Source organism: Benincasa hispida, chromosome 4 (assembly GCF_027475165.1).
Source record: "Benincasa hispida cultivar pf3 chromosome 4, pf3_genome.v1.1, whole genome shotgun sequence".
NCBI classification, from domain to species: Eukaryota; Viridiplantae; Streptophyta; class Magnoliopsida; order Cucurbitales; family Cucurbitaceae; genus Benincasa; species Benincasa hispida.
In genome coordinates this window covers 52,343,623-52,366,568 of record NC_143481.1, presented here as the reverse complement: position 1 = coordinate 52,366,568, position 22,946 = coordinate 52,343,623, and the positions used below count along the sequence as shown (strand labels likewise).

The window sequence follows — 22,946 nt, the reverse complement described above, 5'->3', positions numbered from 1 at the left end:
TTGTATGAACTACGTTACGACTTGATCCCTTTCATTATCTAGGGTACGTGGGCAACTTAAAGACATTTAAGTTTAGTCGCACATAAAAAGGAAAAAAATTCCTTCGAACTACATTATTACTTGATCCCTATTATTAAGACATGAATGTGTAGCTTGAAAGAAACTTCAAGTTCAGTCCAGTTAAAAAAAAAAACTACGTCATGATTCGATCCCTTTATTTAAAGGTACGAAGAAAACTTAAAGAAATTTAAGTTTGGTCCATTAGAAGAGGTACCACAACCACCTAAGTATAATACTACAAGATTGATGTTGATCATCCCCGTCAAAGAATGACATTCAAATTGAAGATGTTCATCCCTATTGGGGGCAAAACAATGGGTGTTCATCCCTCGTAAGAAGCCAAAACAGTAAATAAAAGGCACACACGTGGAATGCGCTTTGCTTCCTCTTTAAAAGTATACTTATACGCTTCTCCATCTTCAAGTTTTAGAGGCTCCATCGATGCTTCATCTTCAAGCTCAAAGTCACAAAGTCAAGCCAGCCAAAGCTTCATGCTTCATCAAACTCAAATGCGAAGAATTTGTCAATGCTTTGTCAAACTCAAGTGTGAAGGTCTCGTCGATGCTTCTCCATATTTACGTTCAGAGGCTTCATCAATACTTCTCCATCTTTAAGTTCAAAGGCTTCGTTGATGCCTCTCCATCTTTAAGTTCAAGATTGGCATGCATGGCCTCACTAAATCTTCAAGTTAAAGGTCGATATGCATGACTCCACTCCATCTTCAAGTTCAAGGTCAGTATGCATGGCTTAGCTCCATCTTCAATGACTCAGACTACAAAATCATGACGCAGTTTGCTTCATCTCCAAATTAATGACGCGTCTTCACTTCATCTTCAAAGTCGTGGTGTGGCTTCGTTTCATCTCCAAACTAATGACGCGGCTTCACTTCATCTTCAAAGTCGTGGCGTGGCTTCGTTTCATCTCTAAACTAATGACGCAGCTTTGCTTCATCTCCAAGTTGTGGCGTGGCTTCGTTTCATCTCAAAACTAATGACACGACTTCGCTCCATCTTCAAAGTCGTGGTGCGGGTTCGTTTCCTCTCCAAAAACAGTACAACTTCACCTCATATGTGAGATCAAGTTTGGTTTGTCTAGCTCTACCTCATATGGAGGACGACTCTAGTCCATTCAGACCTCATATGTGAGGACAACTCCGATCCGTCTGGCCCTTGTACGTGAAATCGACTCTAGCCAACTCTCGTTCAAAATCTTGATGGCAGATTCTTCTCATCTTCAACGTTTGATGGCATATCCGCCTGATCTTCAAATACTCAATGGAATATTTCCCTTATCTTCAAATTTTGATCAAGGATACATAACAAGGCAAACCTTTCGAGGATCCTCACTAGGGTGATCAAATGGGAGAGTTGTATGCAGGCAGGGCCCCTTTCCATGACGAACAGGATATACGAGCGGCGCTACAAAGTAGACCTTGGGTGATCGAATGGGAGAGTTATAAGCCTTTGCGAGGCCCCTCCCATGACGATCAGGATACACGAGCTGCACTACAAGTTAGATCTTTCTGAGATCCTCCCTAGGGTGATCGAATGGGAGAGTTGTAAGCCTTTGCGGGGCCCCTCCCATGACGATCAGGATACACGAGCTGCACTACAAGTTAGATCTTTCTGAGATCCTCCCTAGGGTGATCGAATGGGAGAGTTGTAAGCCTTTGCGGGGCCCCTCCCATGACGATCAGAATGTACGAACGGTGCTACAAAGTAGACTTTTTTGGGATCCACCTAGGGTGATCGAATGGGAGAGTTGTAAGCCTTTGAGGAGCCCCTCCCATGGCGATGAGGATACACGAGCGCATCAAAGTCGGGTCGATGAGATTAAAAAAAAAAAAACTTGTTTTGTTGTGCTCCTTTGGTTGCACCATAACTCCTACAAAAAAATAATAGAGGGGCAAGTTGGTAAAAAAATAATAAAAAAAAAAGAGAGCAAAAAAAAAAAAAAATGAGCCCTAATTCCCTATCCTTCCTTCTTTCTCCCTTCTCCTCACTTAGAGTCCTATTGCAATCCAAGTCTGATTGACAAAGGATGGAAAGGACGTGAGAACGAAGGAGATCACACTACAAGATGAAGAAGATCATGCGTCCTACAAGTATACCTAAGTTCGATGGGATTTTTTTCTACTAATTAGTTGAAATCTGATAAAATCACGGGTTACTCGAACTGAATACTGTTTATTTTGTTGTGGAACTCCGATTCTTGCTGAAATTAGTTAAGAGTCAACAAAAAAAGATCATGCTTGATTGGAGGTTGCCTGAATTAGGGGTCACGGTGGAGTTTTGGATCCCCAGATTCAACGGCGAGGAGTTTTGAGCTTAAGACTTGAGAGAATCTGGCATAAGCAAACAGTATGGAGAAGGAAATCTCGCTAAGGCTGGTATCGCTAACCACAAAGCAGATGGCTGCTGAGATAAAAAAAAAAAGAAAAAAATTAATAATAATAATAAAAAAAAGGAGAATCTCGCACGATCTCGCACTCTCCCACAATCTCGCTCTCTCGAATGTCGCTCTCTCCTAAAATCTTGTTCTCTCCTAAAATCTCGCTCTCTCCACTCTGGCTCGAAATGCTCTCGCTGGTCTCGCTCTCTCCCACGATCTCGCTCTCTCCAATGTCGCTCTCTCCCACAATCTCGCTCTCTCCTAAAATCTTGCTCTTTCCCACTTTCTCACTCAAAATCTCGCTCTCTCCAACGAGTCAGCCAAATCGGGTGAGATAAATGTCAAATCCGTCCAAAATTAAAATTTGTCCATATCCCAAATTTTATGAATATTCGAATGGTTAACCTTGATATTGAGTTATGAATAAAATTCCGAGTCAAAATTTGGCTATATTCCAAATTTTATCTCAAATTTAAATCAGCCTTAGTTTCTATACTCATTTCCAAGTAAAATTGAACATATCCCAAATTTTTATCTAAAACCAAAATTGATCAAGATTCAATTTCACCCCAAATTCTATTCCAAATTCGAATTAAATTAAATTTTCAATTAAAGTGGAACATTATAAAAGTTCAAATTAAAGTTTATTGGCTTGTGTGTCAAACGAACAAGATTTCAAATCAAAATTTTGAGCTAAATTCTCATATTTTGATCATGATGGCATCAAATTAACAGAGTAAAAAAAAATCATACCTTGATCTCAAATTACATTCTTTTCAAAATCATCCACCCATACATGCATAAATATCGAAAAGGGGGCATTTTGAATGAGAAATTTTGGACCAATCACAAGTCACCACGTCGTTTGCAAAATTAACGAAGAATTTCTAAATCATTGACGTTGGGTCCAATTTTTGACACATCTCAAATTAAACTGAAGACAAGTTTCGATGACGTCACGTGGATGAATCAGATGAGATTAAATTGGTCCAATTTGATAATACTATTTGGGCTTAAAGTCCAAACTATAAAAAAAGTTGAATTGGACCCAAATTCCAGATCAGATCCAAAACAAATTAATTGGGCCCAAGGGTCAGACCCATGGACCAACCAAGCCCACAAAGCCCACTTGAGAACTCTATAAATAGAGAAGTTCTCTTCATTTGTAGAGGCAACATTTTTCTACACTCAGAAAACCCAGAGAGAATTCACTAACAAGCGAGAACTCCCAAGACTCTTGAAGCTGCACTTCTATAAGGCAGAAGACCTTTGAAGACACAAATACTCTTCCAAGACTTCTACTTCAAGCTTCCAAGACTCCTGAAGCTGTACTTCTATGAGGCAGAAGACAAGAAGACACAAATACTCTTCCAAGACTTCTACTCCAAGCTTCCAAGACTTCTTCTACAAGAACGTTTGGTACTTTTCTTCTTCAAGTCAAGCGCATCCACCCAACCGAGAGAGAATCAGAGGATCAAGTACTGATCGAACCACATCGCATCAAATCAACTCCAACATCACCAACTTAAGTTCAACTCCACGAAACACATTTCTCAGGAAACCTCATATGAACTTTGGCACGCCCAGTGGGACCTTTCTACCTCTCATCTCTCTCTCGTCATTCGAGTCAAGAAATCTACAGATGGCACCAAAGAAAGTTACATCCAAAGCTACCGTCGCAAGCAACACTTACTTGCTCTGTCATCATGGAGGAAATCTATGGCTAGCTGATGGAATTTTCTAAAGGCAGGATCGTCATCAGAGAAAATCCCTTGTTTGAAACTATGCTTCTGTTACTGATCTATTAGAGAAAGATTCACATTTTGATGACTCTGTCATGATGACTGACGTAACGACTAAGTCGACCATGGCAGAGTTGAAGGTAAAGATAAATCTCCTAATGAAGGCTGTAGAGGAGCGAGATCATGAAATCGTTGCGTTAAGAGATCAGATGCAAGCTCGAGATACTGCTGAATCAAGTCAATCCCATGCTACAAAAGCCAATGACAAAGGAAAGACTGTCTTGCAGGAAAGTCAGCCACCACAATTTTGCCTCCCTGTCAGTTCAACAACTCAAGGATATGATTACAAACTCCATAAGAGCTCAATACGAAGAACCATTGCAAACCTCCTTTATGTACTCCAAGCCATACACCAAGAGAATCGACAACCTGAGAATACCAGCTGGGTATCAACCTCCAAAGTTCTAACAATTCGACGGAAAGGGAAACCCAAAGCAACACATCGCCCACTTTGTAAAACATGCAAAAAAGCGGGAACAAGAGGAGATCTACTGGTCAAACAGTTCGTGAGAACCCTCAAAAGGAACGCTTTTGATTGGTACACAGACTTAGAGCCTGAGGTGATTGACAGTTGGGAGCAACTTGAAAGAGAATTCTTGAATCGTTTCTACAGCACCAGACGCACCGTCAGCATGATGGAGCTGACAAACTCCAAACAACGGAAAGGGGAACCAGTCGTCGACTACATCAATCGATGGAGAGCTCTGAGTCTAGATTGCAAATATCGATTCACCGAGTTGTCTACTGTGGAAATGTGCACGCAAGGTATGCACTGGGAACTTCTCTACCCCGTACCTTTGAAGAATTAGCGACCCGCGCTCACAACATGGAGCTAAGTATCGCCAACCTACGAGGGACTTTTTGAACCACAAACCGAGGAAAGACCCACTTCCCTCAATTCCGACGGCTGGCAATTTCGGTAGAATTTCTCCCAAGAAGCTTTCTCAATAATCATCCAGAGAAAGTATTAGAAGTTATTGCATGTCACACTGTCTGCATAGTGGAAGTCGACAACAATCATGTGACTACCGAAGAAGTCAAAGACTCAGAAGAAATGAAGCCAAGAACTTCTGTCTTCGATCGTATTAAGCATTCATGTGATCGATCTTCGGTCTTTCAAAGATCGAGTATGGGCACGATAGGAGAAGAAGACCAATGTCCAACGACTACTTCTGCTCAAACTTCAGCCTTTAAAAGGCTAAGTATATCCACATGAAAGAAAGATGTCTAGCATCTGCTTTTGATCATCTCAAGACAACAAGCGATCCACGTAAAGGAAGGATGAAAATCTTGAAGCCAATGTCATTCCATGAAGAAAACAACGACGAAAAGATTCACAGTCGTGTCCCTTCATGCATGAAGAGGAAACTTTTTTTGTTGACATAAGTACAGAAAGTTTCTTGATAGTGAAGCCAAAACTCATCGTATTGACGAATCCTACAAATAAAGAGGATAATCAAAACCATGATGAAATAAGAGCTTCTGAAGTTTAAATGAAAAAGCTCCTCATCGCAAGAACCTAAACAGCATGATGCTCCTAGCCAGCATGAGGTTAAAATGTGAACGACCCAAAAAAAAAATTGTATGAACTACGTTACGACTTGATCCTTTCCATTATACAGGGTAGGCAACTTAAAGAAATTTAAGTTCAATCGTACATAAAAAGGAAAAAAAAATCTCTTTGAACTACATTATGACTTGATCCCTATAAGAAGGGTATGTGCGAAAGAAACTTCAAGTTCAGTCCAGTTAAAAAAAAAAAAAAAAAACTTGAACTACGTAATGATTCGATCCCTTTCTTTAAAGGTACGAAGGAAACTTAAAGAAATTTAAGTTTAGTCCATCAAAGAGGTACCACAACCACCTAATACTACAAGATTAATGCTGATCATCCCCGTCAAAGAATGACACTTCAGATTGAAGATGCTCATCCCTATTAAGGGCAACACAATGGGTTGAAGATGTTCATCCCACGTAAGGAGCCAACACAGTAAATAAAACGCACACACGTAGAATGCGCTTCGCTTCTTCTTTAAAAGTAAACTTATACTCTCCTCCATCTTCAAGTTTAGTGGCTCCATCGATGCTTCATCTTCATGCTCAAAGTCACAAAGTTAAGCCTAATGCCAAAGCTTCATGCTTCATCAAACTCAAATGCAAAGAATTTGTCGATGTTTTGTCAAACTCAAGTGTGAAGGTCTCGTCGATGCTTCTCCATATTAAAGTTCAAAGGCTTCATCAATACTTCTCCATCTTTAAGTTCAAAGGTTTCGTTGATGCCTCTCCATCTTTAAGTTCAAGATTGGCATGCATGGCCCCACTTCTATCTTCAAGTTAAAGGTCGGTGTGCATGACTCCGCTCCATCTTCAAGTTCAAGGTCGGTGTGCATGGCTCGGCTTCATCTTCAATGACTCGATCTACAAAATCATGATGCAGCTTCGTTTTATCTCCAAACTAATGACGCGGCTTCACTTCATCTTCAAAGTTGTGGCGTGGCTTCGTTTCATCTCCAAACTAATGACGCGGCTTCACTTCATCTTCAAAGTCGTGGCGTGGCTTCATTTCATCTCCAAACAAATAGCGCGGCTTCGCTTCATCTCCAAGTCGTGGCGTGGCTTCGTTTCATCGCCAAACTGATGACGCGACTTCAAGATCTTCAAAGTTGTGGTGCGGTTTGGTTTCCTCTCCAAAATATTGGTACAACTTCACCTCTTCTCCAAAATTTGTGTAGCTTCGCTTCCTCTCCAGAAATGTGGGTGTGGTTCTACCTCATATGCAAGATCAAGTATGGTTTGTCTAGCTCTACCTCATATGCGAGGACGACTTTAGTCCATCCGGCTCCACCTCATATGCGAGGACAACTCCGGTCCGTCTGGCTCCGCCTTGTACGCGAGATCGACTCTAGCCAACCTAACTCCATTCAAAATCTTGATGGCACATTCTTCTCATCTTCAAAGTTTGATGGCATATCCGCCTCATCTTCAAATACTCAATGGCATATTTCCCTTATCTTCAAATTTTGATCAAGGAGTAACATAACAAGGCAAACCTTTCGAGGATCCTCCCTAGGGTAATCGAATGGGAGAGTTGTATGCCTTTGCGGGGCCCCTTCCCATGATGATCAGGATACACGAGCGGCGCTACAAGGTAGACCTTTCCGAGATCCTCCCTAGGGTGATCGAATGGGAGAGTTGTAAGCCTTTGCGGGGCCCCTCCCATGACGATCAGGATGTACGAACGGTGCTACAGATCTTTTCGGGTCCACCTAGGGTGATCGAATGGGAGAGTTGTAAGCCTTTGCGGGGCCTCTCCCGTGACGATTAGAATGTACGAACGGTGCTACAAAGTAGACCTTTTCAGGATCCACCTAGGGTGATCGAATGGGAGAGTTGTAAGCCTTTGCGGGGCCCCTTCCATGATGATCAGGATACATAAGCGCACCAAAGACGGGTCGATGAGATTAAAAAAAAAAACATGTTTTGTTGTACTCCTTTAGTTGCACCGTAACTCCTACAAAAAAATAGTAGGGGGGAAAGTTAGTAAAATAATAATAATAATAATAATAATAAAAGAGAGCAAAAAAAAAACAAGAAAAGGGAAGCCCTAATTCCCCATCTTTCCTTCTTTCTCCCTTCTCCTCACTTACAGCTTTCTATTGCAATCCAAGTCTGATTGACAAAGGATGGAAAGGATGTAAGAATGAAGGAAATCATACTACAAGATGAAGAAGAGCATGCGTCCTGCCAGTATTTATATAGCTAAGTTCGATGGGATTTTTTCTCTACTAATCAGTTGAAATCTGATAAAATCACGGGTTACTCGAACTGAATACTGTTTATTTTGTTGTGGAACTCCGATTGTTGCTGAAATTAGTTCAGAGTCAACAAAAAAAAATCATGCTCGATTGGAGGTTGCCTGAATTAGGGATCACGGTGGAGTTTTGGATCCCCAGATTCAACGGCGAGGAGTTTTGAGCTTAAGACTTGAGAGAATCTGGCATAATAATTAATTGTTTATTGAATCGTCACTCTCTTTTCTATTTTAGTTTACTTTGTATTATTTCTCTTAGTTTTATCTTTTTTAGTTCTAATAATTAATTGTTTATTGAACTATGATCAATGGAGCTATCATTCTTTCTCTTCTATTGATTCATTTATAAGTTTTACATTTGTATATTTTTTTCTCTAGTTAAATTTGTGCATAATGTTGCACATCATATTTTTCTGATATATTTCTTTGGTATATTGCTTTAGTTTTAATTTGTGCATAGTGCAACACATCATATCTTAGTTATATTATTATTTGATATATTGCTTTGTTAGTTTTAATTTGTACATTGTTGCACTTCATATTTTTATAATATGTTTCTTTTATGGGACTTTATTGTTCTACTATTATCTGGTATATTGTTTGAACTATAGATTGTTCAAATAATTATTATTTTTCTCTTCTAATGTCCATCATTAGTTGCTTTTTATATTGTTTTCTAATTATAATTTTTCTCTTCTAGTTTCACTTTTATATTTTATGTGATTCAGATGTGGACTGTTCTAATTTGTGAATTGTTAATTATATGAGTGATGTTCTAGTTTCACTTTATTGCTATTCTTGGTAGATTTTTTTTCTCTTTTAAAGTAGAATATTGAATTAAATTTCTTTGGGACTAGAAATATAATTTTCTAATACTTTTTTGCACGGATGGTTTAATTGTTTTCCAGTTTCTATTTTTTGTGACATTCTTTTGGTTGTTAGTTACATTGTTTCTACTATGGATGAATTTCTCTCTTCTTCTGTTAGTGTCTGACATTCTTTAATTAGTTCCTTTTTTTTTCTATATTTTATTTGCTTGTTTTTATAGTTCTAGCTTTATTTTGTCTCGTTGTCTACTATTATTTCAACATTATTGTTTTTCTAATGTTATTGCACTAGATTGTTCCAATTTCCCCTCCCTCTTCTACGGTCTCTTTTTATGTGACATTCTTTTAGTTTTACCGATATTTTGGATTGTATTTGCACTATACAAGGGTTCAAAAAGTCTTACTATTTTTTCTTTCTGTGAATTTTTTTTTAACTATGGATTGTCCAAATTTTTATCACTCTCTCTTCTCCTTATTAGTTGACTTTTTTAAATTTATTAATTGATTTATTAATTTTGTGCTTCATTTTACACATTATTATAACTCTCTTGATATATTATGTATTACTTTCTTGTGTGTTTTATTATTTTTGGTACCTTCTTCTTTTAGTTATTTGATTATATTATATATCTTTGGGATGTATATTTTTATAATATGTTTCTTTTATGGGACATTATTTTAGTTCTACTATTACTTGTTTGTTTGAATAGATTGATCAAATAATTATAATTTTTCCCTTTTAGTGATCATTCTGCTTTTTATATTAGTTTCTTATTACCTTCTTGACAAAATATCATGAATTATTCTTATGAAATTATATGTATATTTTTTGTCTTCTATTCTTTTCTTCTGTCCATTTTATGACATTTTTATAGTTTCATTTTTTTGTGTATTATTTTCTTTGGTTCATTATTCTTATATTGATTTGTTAGGCTTGCTTCAGCCTTTGTGTTCCTTTTTTTTTTAATTATTATTTTTCCTTTTTCTTTATTTGGTCTTTTTTTGAAACATTAAATCTTGGACCAAATGAAGTTTTTGTATTAACAGTGGATGCTTTTATGTGGACATTTTTTTATACTCTGTTTTATTATTTTTGTATTTTTTTATTTAACTCATTTGGTCCTATTTTATTTCTTTGGGATCAAATGTGGAATTTATGGTTTAATATTTTTTCATCCTCTCTATTAAGTGACTATGGATTGTTCAAATGTTTCTCACTCTTTTCTCTCTTTTGTTGTTTGATTATGTGACATTCTTTGACTCCACTTTTGTTATATTATCTTATTTGGTCATATATTATTATTTAGTATATTGATGTGTTAGTTTTATATATATTTCTTGATGATTACTTCTACTAGATTTTGTTATATTTTATTTCTTTGGTATTTTTTGTTCTTTTGGTGTGGTTGAACTGTTCAAGTTTTTAACGTCTCTTTGATGTGTGATATTATTTTAGTTTTCTTGTTTGGTTGGATATACCTTTTATATATGTTTTTTTAATAGCTTTATCTTGTTGAAGTTAGCCTAGTTCGAATGACATATTAGTTCAAATGACATATGATAGTAGAGCCTAGTTCAAAAAAAAAAAAAAAAAAAAAAAAAAAAAAAAAAAAAAAAAAAAAAAAAACTCCTCAAAATATTTTATTTTTTTCAGCTCACCTTTTTATTAAAAAAATAATAATAAATAACTCTCTTTTTCCCCAACATTTACTCAAAACTCTTCACTTCAAAATTTGTTTAGATAACTCTCTTTCTCAAACTTTTTTCTTTTAAATTTTATTTTTGCAAAATTTATTACACATAAACATTTTTCAAGGAAAAAAAAAACTTTTTTAGTTCCTAGGTTTTAGATCTAGTTTTTATTTAGTCCAACGGTTTCAAAATGTTAATCCTTAAGTTATGAGATCTGTTTTAATTTAGTATTTAAGGTTTCAAAATGCTACAATTTCACCCTTGACATTTGAGTTCTTTTCTAATTTGATCCCTATGTTTCAAGATTTAAACTTTTAAACCGATTTTTCACTAAATACTCACCTTTTATCTTTATGTTAATAAATTTTATTAAAAGGATTATAATTAATTAAGTTTCACTATTTTATTTATTGTTTTTAAAATTCTACTTTATGTTTTTAATTAATGAATAGAAATTTGAGATTAAAAATGTAAAATCTTGAAATCCTAAACCAAATTGAAAAGACATTTTGAAATTTAGGGATTAAATTGAAACAAAACTCAAAATTTATAGACTAAACGTATAACATTTTAAAACCTAAGGTAATAGAAACTATAGTAAAAACTTGGGGACTAAAACGGTATTATTCCCCTTTTTGAAATTATTTTCTAAACATCTTCTGAGCAAAACATTGATGATCCTTTTACAAAGACCCTCACGACTAAAGTGTTTGAAGGTCACCTACAGAGTCTAGGTCTACGAAGTTTGTAAACTAGGACAAGTGGGAGAACTTTTGGGAATATGCCCTAGTTTATTGTATTCATATGTTTATTGTACTCATATTGTTTCTCACTTAAATTCAATATTGTGATACTCCACTAGGAGTTTTAGTCCAAGTGGGAGTTTGTTGGATTTTATGTCCTAAAACTTGTAGTTTGTAAATTAATAAACATATTCTATTTTATTTTTTGATAAAGTTGTTATTGAAATTGTAATCTTGAATGCAATAAACTAAGGTCATGAGGCTATTTAATGTAGTTTGAACTTTATGTAGTGACATAAATGTGGATAGAGTTCAAATATATAGCCAAAATGGTCTATAGTATATGAATAAAGTTGAGCGCCTTATTCTGGGGACACTATAGATGCACCCCACTTTGTAGTTAGAACAAACGATGTGATCCTGAATCGTTCATGTGGAGACATGAAAGTTGAGGCGTTCTATATAAAGAGTTTACATAAGACTAAACCAGGAAATAGTCACTTTTTACGTTCTAAATGTCGTTTAATGTATAAAACTAACTATTTTGTTAATTGATGACTTAGGTAACTTAATCTTAATCCTGAGCTAACTATGAAATCCTGTTCACTCAGAATTATCCTTAGATCTGCATAGGTTAGGGCAGCTCATTATCGCTGGCCCAATAAGCCTCCCATTTCCGGGGTAAGATCAAGTGGATAGTTGGGAACATAGGGTGCAAGACGGAATTCACTCCTACCCATTATAGGGATAATAGATATTGTTCCCTTTAATACTATATCCAGGTCTTGGACAAAGGGCCCCACCCTCTCCTTGGCTCGAGAGGGTTTCGGTTTATAGGTTGGATCTTAAACCAATTGTTCATTAGAGGATCAATGGAACTTAAAAAAGAAGATGTAGTCTTGGGGGTAAAACGGTTTTATGACCCAGCTGAGATTAAGAACAACCTATGAAGGATTAACTTACTAATCATGGTTATATCAAATGGACACAAATATATCTATAGTGAGAGGAGTGCAACTACGAGACTATAGTGGAATGACCCGTTAGTTAACGAATGTTGATTAGCTCCGTCTAAAAGAGTTTTAGCCAGCTAATCTCGGATCGTTGGAGCCCATGATCTATAGGTCCATTAGGTTCCCCTACTAGCTCATATGGAATAAACTTAGAACAGTATGATAGAATAATTCGAATTGTTCGAATTAGGTGAAGAGAGAGAAACCGACAAGTATATGTGATATAGTAGTCGGTTTTATAGTTTAGAGATATAGCTTTAATATTTAAATATGATTTAAATATCAAGAATGTGGATACGTTCATATTCGGAAGCTCGAAAATAATGGAAATGGTCAAAGATGTAAAAAGTCAAAAAGTTGACTTTTGACTTTGAAAAGTCAAACTTTGACCAACATTATATTCAAATATGATTTTAATTTCAAGAAAATGAATGCGGATTCATGCTCGGGAGGTCAAAATTAGTCAACACAAAAAAAATCATAAAAAGTCAAAATCTTGACTTTTTGGTCAAAGTTTGACTTTGACAAAATGACTATTTTGCCCTTTGACTAAAGTTAGTGGGAAAATCCAAACTTTTGTTGGATAATTCCACTAACAAAATAGTGGGTTAGGTGTTGGTTTATAGTGGAGACATTAAGCCCACTTAGATAGTGGATTCTAGGTGTTGGGTTTTTACGAATTGATTTCATGCAATTTTTGCATGGCCTTTTTCTATAAATATGGGATTTGAATTTGGATTAAAAATTTTACCCATTTGCCAAAAAAATTTTCAAATCTGGGCTGAAAAAAAAATACTATTTTAAGGAAAATTCATAACCCAAAACCCAACCCAAAAAAACATTTCTTTTCCATCTCTTTTTCTCTCCAGTTTCTTCATCAACCGGGTCCCACAATTTGGTTCTGAGTCCAGAGAATAGTAGATCAAATCTAGTGGTGGTTTGAAAGATTTTAGGTCGAGATTCAGCAAGGAAAAGTGATTTTCGGGAGCTTCAAAAGTAATCTTTAATTTACTATTTTTTCCTTCAATTGCATGCTGTTTTTCTTTAAATTAAAAGCAATTAGAGTGTAATTAGATCCTTATTCCACTGCGTATGTCTCGTGTTCCATCAAAAACAAGGTTACTATTGGCCGAGCCTTCGAGACAACGTCATGCAATGTACCAAGACTTACCTTGTCTACCAACAAGATAAGGTCGAAGGGCGAAATTAACGGGTCTTTTGGAGCCCCTACTGTGCCCTCTAGACCATGGGAAAGTGTGTCTCTCGACTTCATCACCCATTTGCCCAAGGTTAAAGAGTTTGAATCGATCCTTGTTATCATCGACCGGTTCTCAAAATATGCCACATTTATCCTAACGTCGAAGATGTGTACAGCTGTGATGACTACCCAACTGTTCTTCAAGCACATTGTGAAATTATGGGGCGTCCCCGTGAGCATTGTTAGTGATCGGGACGGGAGATTCACTGGGACCTTCTGGAAAGAATTGTTAAAGATATTGGGATCAGCACTAAACATTTCCTCTAGCTACCATTCCCAAACAGACGGCCAGACGGAACGCTTTACAACATGCTCGAGGAATATCTGTGTTACTTTATCGATGATAAACAGAAGAACTGGGTCTAGTTGTTAGAAATTGCTCAGTTCAGCTTCAACAGCCAACAAAGTTCCACAACTAGAAAGACGCCCTTCGAGGTAGTGTACGGCAGACAACCACTCATGCCACATCTGGTGGACCATCCCTATGCGGGCAAAAGCCCTCAGGCACACAATTTCACCAAGGAGTGGAGCCAAACCTCTAAAATAGCTCGCACCTGTCTAGAAAGAGCGTAAAAAATGACGAAGTGGGCTGATAAGAAGCGGAGGCCCCTCGAGTTTCAAGCTAAAGTACTGATCAAGCTGCGACCAGAACAGTTCCTTTTCTGAGGCCAGAGAGACCAACGTCTAGTACGAAAATAAGAAGGGCCAGTGGAAGTGATTGAGAAGGTCGGGAAAATCTTGTATAGGGTTCAGCTACCCTCATGGATGAAGATCCACCCTGTCATCCATGTGAGTATCCTGAAGCCCTATCACCCCGATCCCGATGATGAGCAACGGAATATATTGATGCGCCCACCTGTCACGATGAAGAATTCAACTGAAAGGGAAGTTACACAAATTATGGATAGATGTACTCACCGTATCGGAAGACCGAGACGAGAACTGAAGAGTTCTTAGTGAAGTGGAAGGACCTCCTTGACGAAGAAATCAGTTAGGAGCGCGTGGAAGACTTGAAGAATGCAGTTCCAGCAATCGCCGAGTTCGAGCAGGGTCAGTTGACAGGGACGTCAACCAATTAAGTGGGGGAGTGTCACGGTCATCTTGTCCAGGGCCTGTTGCCCATGGCTACATGCCCGATCCAACCCCTTTTTATTATGCTTTCATGTCAGGTATTGTATTAGTTTAGTTAGCTTGCTTTCTTCATATTTTTGTTGTAAGTGACCGCTCTCCCTTTTGCATATGCAAGAGTATCAGTTGGCTTTTTGTTCAGAATGCACTATATGGAGATAAGACTAATCATCACTTCCCCATATCTGGAGTAGTACTCTATAAAGCTGTTGTTGTTGCTCATTGCTTTCTAGTCTACTACAAATATTCATTCCTACGCATCCAATGGTAAGTAATTTACCCTTGTTTATTGTCTTCAATTTTAGTTAATTAACCTTAATTATTGCACCAAGCCTTTCCTTGCTTAATTAATCGTGATTATTATTCTAATTATGTATCATGGAGTATGTTAATTTCATATCGACATCCCTCGAAAGAGGGATTTAATTAATACACACACCTTAATTCCATCTCCATACCTTTCCCTCACAATTTTTTCTGTTTCATTCTCTCTTTCCTTTTTTTTAATATGTGACTTTTTGGATTGTTCTAATTTTTTATTGTTTCACTGTTATATTTTATTTGATCCAGATGTAGATTGTTAATTATATGAATGATGTTCTAGTTTCACTTTATTGTTATTCTTGGTAGATTTTTTTTCTTCTTTTAAAGTAGAATATTGAATTAAACTTCTTTGGGACTAAGTATAATTTATTTAATACTTTTTTGCATGGATGGTTTAATTATTTTCACCGTTTCTATTTTTCATGACATTCTTTTGGTTGTTTGTTACATTGTTTCTAGTATGGATTTTTCAATTTCTCTCTTCTTCTGTTGTCTCATAATGTGACATTCTTTAATTAGTTCCCTTTTTTATATTCTTTATTTTATTATATTTTTGGTATTTTCTAAATTTCACTTTTTTTTTCTCTATTTTATTTTCTTTTTTTATTCTTCTAGCTTTATTTTGTTTGGTTCTACTATTATTTCAACATCATTATTTTTTTAATGTTATTGCACCATGGATTGTTCCAATTTCCCCCTCTTGTATGGTCTCTTTTTTGTGTGACATTCTTTTAGTTTTACACTGATATTTTGGGTTGTATTTGCACTATATAAGGGTTCAAAAAGTCTCACCCATTTCCTTTATAGTGTAACATTATCACTCTCTTCTCCTTATTAGTTTCACTTTTTTTAAATTTATTAGTTGATTTGTTAGTTTTGTGCTCAATGATATACGTTATTATAACTCTCTTGACATATTATGTATTACTTTTTGTGTCTTTTATTATTTTTGGTACTTTTTTCTTTTACTTATTTGATTATATTTTATTTCTTTGGGATGTAGCATTTATTTGTCGTTGGCATAGTTGCCCTTTGCACTATGGATGGTTCAGCTATTATCTTTCGTTTTAGTTCTTATATTCCTTTTAATATTGTTATTATTTATTTTTTGTATTCTTTATTTTACCCATTTGGTCATTTTTAGAAGTATATTCATTTTTTCTTTTGGCATAGTTGTATTTTGCACTATGGATGGTTTTTTTTTTCTAACCTTTTTATGTGTCATCTTTAGCTTCAGTTTTTGTATTAATTTTTTATATTGTTATTTATTTTTTGTACGTTTTTATTTATTCATTTGGTCATTTTTTAGAAATAGATTCTTATGTGTTGGACAAAGGTAGAATTTATTTATCTTTTCACCTACCTTTCCATTGATGGATAAGGTTTTAATTTTTTTCACCCTTAGTCTATGTTGTGTTGTCTTTTTTGTATGGGCACATTCATTTAGTTTTATTTTATTTGCTTTCTACCATAATTTAATGTATAGACTCTTCAAATATCCTCATCTAGTTTCACATTATTTTTTTTTCTATTTTATTATTCTTTGCACATTTTTGTTTTTTCATTCAATATTTTTTTAGGTAAGAAATATTATATATTTCTTTTGGACCCAAAGTGGAATTTATCTATTTATTTTGTTTGACATTTTCTTCCCTCTTTTGATTCAATTGTTTGGTATTTGGTTCTAGTTAGGTACATTATATGGTTTGTTCACAATTTTTCACTTTCTTTATTCTCTATTTTATTATTTTTGGTATATATATATATATATATATATATTATTTTACGCAATGGTTGCATTTGCACAATTAATTATTCAAACAAAAACACCCTCTCTCTGTTGTGTGACATTTTTATTCTTCTAGTTTAATTGTGTTTGGTTCTCTATTATGGATTTTGTTTGATATATTTTTTCTATATGGATTGTTATATTCCAAAATTTTCCCTTTCTCTTCTATTTTCTCTTTTATATCACCTTCTTTAGTTTCACTTTAGATTTCATAGAAAATTTTATGAAATCTCTTTATAAATTATGGATGGTACTTGTGTAGTTTATTGATTCACTTTAGTTTCACTTATGTAGGTTAGTACTTTTTTCTCTTTATGTAACACTTTTTTTAGTTGTATCTTATTTGGTACATTTGTATGTTTATTGAACTATGAATTGGCTATCATTCTTTCTCTTCTATTGTGATATTCATTTATAACTTTTACTTTTGTATATTATTTTCTTCTTAGTTCTACCGTATTATTTATTATATTGGTTTGTTAGTTTTATGCATAATGTTACATATTATTTTATTATTTTTTTAGGAGTACTATATATATTTCTCTTAGTTTTATCCTTTTTTAGGTCTAATATTTAATTCGTGACTCTCTCTTCTATTTTAGTTTTACTTTGTGTTATTTAGTTGGTATATTGCTTTGTTAGTTTTAATTTGTGTATCTTGCATATCATATTTTTATAATATATTTCTTTAGTATATTCCTTTAGTTTTAATTTGTGCATAATGTTACACATCATATCTTAGTTCTATTTCATCCTCTCTATTAAGTGACTATGGATTGTTCAAATGTTTCTCACTCTTTTCTCTCTTTTGTTGTTTGATTATGTGACATTCTGACTCCACTTTTGTTATATTATCTTATTTGGTCATACATTATTATTTAGTATATTGATGTGTTAGTTTTATATATATTTCTTGATGATTACTTCTACTAGATTTTGTTATATTTTATTTCTTTGGTATTTTTTGTTCTTTTGGTGTGGTTGAACTGTTCAAGTTTTTAACGTCTCTTTGGTGTGTGATATTATTTTAATTTTCTTATTTGGTTGGATATACCTTTTATATATGTTTTTCTAATAATTTTATCTTGTTGAAGTTAGCCTAGTTCAAATGACATATGATCGTAGAGCCTAGTTCAAATGACATACGGTAGTAGATCTTTGGTTTGAATCCCCCACCTCTATTGTACTAAATAAAAAAAAAAAGTAGTTTTATCTTTCTTTTTTTTTTTTTTTAATCTTGTTTTGTTGTACTACTAAGTCGAGTCTATCAATGATAGACATATCTGATCACATTTTCTAAGACTTTTTGTCTCCAATTTCGTTTTCACAAAAACTCATTTTCATAAAATTTTCCAAAATATTTTTTCAAATTTTTGTTTTTGCCAAAAAAAAAAAAAAAAAAAAAAGAAAGAAAAGAAAAAGCTCTTTAAAAAACATTGTCTCAAACTATTCCATTTAGCAAAGTTCTCTCCCATAAAATTTCCAAAATATATTTTTTAAAAGGCCAATAAAAAATGTTTATTATTATTATTATTTACTGTGAATATTGTTTCAAGCTTTCTTCTTCTTTCTTCCGTCTTTTCAAAACATTTCTTAAAACTTTTTTCATTTTATTTTAATTTTGTTTCAAAAACGCATTATTTCAATATTCTCAAACTTTTTTTTCTCTTCAATTTTGTTTGTGCTTCTTTCTCATAAAACTTTCCAAAATATTTTTTTTTATCAAACTTTTTACTCTCTTTCAAATACACATTTCAAAATATTTTCTGAAACTCTTCTTCAATTTTGAATGTTCCCAAAATATTTTCGCACACTTTTCTCTTCCTTTTTTTAGAACCCAAAATATCTTTCTCGTAAAAATTTTCAAAATATTTTCTTAAACGATTCTCTTTTGAAAAAAATACCTTTTTGTTCCTTAGGTTTTGAGTCTAGTTTCTATTTTCTTTCTTTCTTTCTTTTGAAAAAGATACATCCGAAATAAGTAAGTAACATCATCATATCCCCCATCCCATTCATTAACAGACTATATAGTTTGTAGGATACAAAAAGGAGGGCTAGAGATAAGTCCATGTTTCTCACATGGAAGGCATAAATTTAGAGGAATGGTAGCAAGAGGGTAGTCTTTGAAGAGTTTCGATCTGGTACGCCAAAGACTTAGTACACGCATTTTCCCAAACCTTGGTTTTGGAATTGTCATAGTTGTTGAAGGTCCGATTGTTTCTTTCAAGCCATAGGGACCAACAAATTGCAATCACCAAGTTTAGAAATATTACATATTAGGTTCTTAAGTTTTCAGTTTTGTTTCAAATTAGTCTCTAATTCTCAAAGTGTTATAATTTTACCCTTAAGATTTGAGTCTTGTTTCACTTTAGTCCTTGGGTTTCAAGATTTTACATTTTTAGCCTCAATTTTCAATTAAACACAAAATCATTGACGTCAATTTCTATTCACTATTAAAAATAATTATGAGGTAAAATTTTTAATTTAATTTAAAAATGATAAAAAAAAAAGTTAATTAATTAATTTCTTTTGATGATTTTTAATTTATTAATATAAATAATGCGTATTTAGGGAATAATCGAGTTAAAAGTGTAAATCTTGAAACATAAGAATCAAATTGAACTAAAACTTAAATGTCAAGGATAAAATTGTAATCTTTTGAAACTTAGAGACTAAATTGAAATTTAATTCTTAACTTAAGCATTTAATGTGCAACATTTTGAGTCAGTACTAAATAGAGACTAGACCCAAAACCTATCTATGATGGTACCAAAAAAGACTTCATTCAAACCCCTCTTTCATATAAACATTTTCTCAAAGCATTTTAGATTCAATTTTGTTTTTTTGCAAAAATTCATTTTCATAAAACTTCTCAAAATACTTTTTCAAAAAAATTTTTGTACCTTTTTTTTTGTTTGCAAAATCTTTCTCCTTAAAAAAAACTCTCATCATATTCTCACACTGTTTTCTTCCTTTTTTTCAAGAGCGTTATCTTTCAAAAACTCTACTCAAAATATTTTTTCGAAGCTTTTATTTATTTATTTATTGGGTTTTAAACTATTTCTGAAATATTTGCTGCAAACTATTTTTTTTCACAATATATTCTCAATTCGTTTTTCCAATTTAATTTTTCTTTTGAAAAAATCTCTCTTTCAAAACTATTTCCACTTTTAAGTTTTCTTTCAAAACCCCTATCTCATCATTATTTTTTCTTTATTATTATTATTATTATTTTTTTTTTTGCAAAAATTCATTGCATAAAACATTCAATCTCTTTCAAAAATATTTTCCTAAATCCTTTTGCAAAAACTCTTTCCAAAACATTTTTTGTTTTCAAATATTTTCCCGAACCTTTTTCTTTTTCAAAAACTCTCTTCTTCGAAAAACTCTCTTTTTAAACATTTTCGCAAACTTTTCTTTTCAATTTTTGTTTCAGCAAAACTCCATTCCAAAAAAAAAAATTCTTAATCTTTTCCACTTCAAATCTGGTTTTGTTTTTCAAAATATTTTCTCAAACTTTGTTGTTCCTTTTTTTTTTTTTATCGAAAACTCTCTTTCAAAAACATTTTCCAATTTTTTTACTTTAAATTTTGTTTCAAAACCTCATTCAAAAATAATTTCTCAATTTTTTTTTCTCTTTAATTTTTTTTTAAAAAAAAAATTCATAAAAGAAGTAGTCAAACATTTCAAACTTTTTTCTCTTAAAAATTTATATGTTATTTCAATTTGTTAGTTAACTTTAGTGCTCTTAAGGTAAATTCTCTATTACATTATTTATTTCAAATATTATTGAGCAGTAATTCTTCTACTTCTATATTGTTGTCTCTTTAAGAATGTAATTGCCCTTTATCTCTCTTATATTCAGTAAATTTGAGGTGGTGTAAGAAAAATTAATTGATCGAGAATCAAATTTTCTATTTCATCTTATCCCTACCTTATTGTTTTTTTATTTTTTTAGCTATAATGTGTACCTTCTGTTTTTCTAATTTTATTTTCATATGAAGATTATTATTATGTATGTGGTTGAAATTTAGGGTGGTTAATGAAGGTTAGATTTGGTCATCTTTATATTTATGTTTGTTGTCTTGTAGTAAACATTTGCACCTTGCTTTTCAGGAAAATTTTCCTTTACCTCTTTTGAAAAATTATGTATTGCTTTTTTTCTTTTTTTCTTTTTCCTCCTTTTTTCTTTTTTCTTTTTTCTTTTTTCTTTTTTATGTGAGTGATCTTCTAGTTTTACTTTTTATTTTATTTTATTTTTGTTACACTTATCTAGCTCTTTTCTTTTTTAGTAGATTATTATATATTAAATTTCTTTTAGACATTTTAATTCGTGTCCTACTATTGTTTGGTAATTATTGTTTTTCTAATGTTATTGGGCGAGATTGTTTTAGTTTCTTTTAATTTTATTTTTTATATTTCCAGCGAGATTCCATGATCGAGCAGTGAGATTTGACAAAGTTTCATGCGAGATTTCATTTCCAGCGAGATTCTGATGGAATTTTCAAGCGAGATTTTGAGCAAGATTTCTAGTTCGAGCGAGATTCTAATGGAATTTTGAGGGAGAGATCGAGTTCGAGCGAGATCTTGATCAACTTCGAGCGAGATTTCGAGCAAGGAGTGAAAGATCAAGTTTGAGCGAGATTATTGAGCCGGTTTTCAACGAGAGATCGAGTTTTAGCAAGATTCAAGCAAGTCGATGAGCCAACAGTAAGATTGAATCAGTTCAGTGAGCGAGATCCAGCGAGATCAGTTGGTTTGATCAGTTTTCTCCTTTGCATGATGTCTTGCGATATAAGAAGATTGAAGTAGAACTCAAGCATGCATCCATTGAGTTTTTGCTAAAAAAATTCGAGTTGAAGAAGGTTTTCTTCAAGTGGGTGCAGTGTGTTCTTCTCCAAATTCCTTTCATTCAAGCTTATTTTGAGTCTCACAACTAAATCTAAAGCTCCAAGAGAATAGTAGGGAAGATCTTGAGGTGGTTCATAGGAGATTTGGAGAAAATTTGCAGCTGAATTCGTGATTCAATAGGTTCTACAAAGGAATTACTTGAAACCATCTTATTATTATATGAGCATGCTTTATTTAAAGCCAAAATTAGTGAATTAGAATGCTTATTGATCCTTGTTGCTTTCGCTGCATGCTGATATACTCCTTCATTGGGAAGCCACTAAGTGCATACTAAGATATCTAACATGGTCAAAGGATGCTAGAATAACCTATCAAAGGTCAGAGGAATATGAATTTAACCTAGTTTGGGAATGTTGACTAAGAACTTTGCTTAGGAAAATGACAAAAGAAGATCCTTATTGGGTTATATATTCCTACTAAGGGAAATATAATTAGTTGGAAAGCCACCCTACTATCAATAGTGACTTTATCAACAATAGAGGCATAATGTATTGCTTTTACAGAGGCAATCAAAGAAGGTTTATGGCTTAAAGGATTGGTGAATGATCTCATATTAAATCAAACAGTAGTTGATATCTACTGTGAAAATAAGAGCACCGTTCACCTCTCGAAAAGTCTAAAATATCATAGTAGAACCAAGCACATTGATGTTAAATATCACTTCATCAGAGACAAAATTGAAAATGGAAAGATACAAATTTTAAAAGGTCATGCTTTTGACAATCATGTAGATATGCTCACAAAACCTGTGTCGAAGTTAAAGCTCCATAAGTACCTCGAGCTAATAGGCTTCGATTTTCCTGAAAAGGATAATATTGATCAGATCTGAAAGACACTTGAAGAAAATATAAAGACACTTAGAAGCTAATGTTGTTATCACCTCAGATTTAACAGAGGCAGACCTATGGCACAACAGATTGTCTCACATTAGCTCCAAAGGCCTTGATGCCCTATCCAAACAAGGAATTTTACCCAAGGAGATCAGTAATAAAATGTCTTTATGTAAACACCGTGTGTTGGAAAAAGTTAAAAGACATTCCTTCATCAAAGCATAGCATACAACAAAGGACATGCTAGACTACATCCATACAGACTTATGGGGGATAACCTCAATTCCAAGCCTAAGTGGTCAAGGTATATACTATCCTTTACATATGATTTTTCAAGAAAAAGTTGGTTGTATTTTCTAAAAAAAAG

At 33.7% G+C, this 22,946-nt stretch overlaps 1 long non-coding RNA gene across 1 annotated transcript; it reads left to right on the top strand.

The window, feature by feature from the left end:
- Positions 1-10,921: 10,921 nt before the first annotated feature.
- Positions 10,922-22,426, top strand: LOC150036803 (uncharacterized). Its single transcript, XR_016528895.1, has 2 exons — positions 10,922-14,992; positions 21,264-22,426. It is a non-coding gene; the product is annotated as an uncharacterized LOC150036803 (long non-coding RNA).
- Positions 22,427-22,946: the final 520 nt, after the last annotated feature.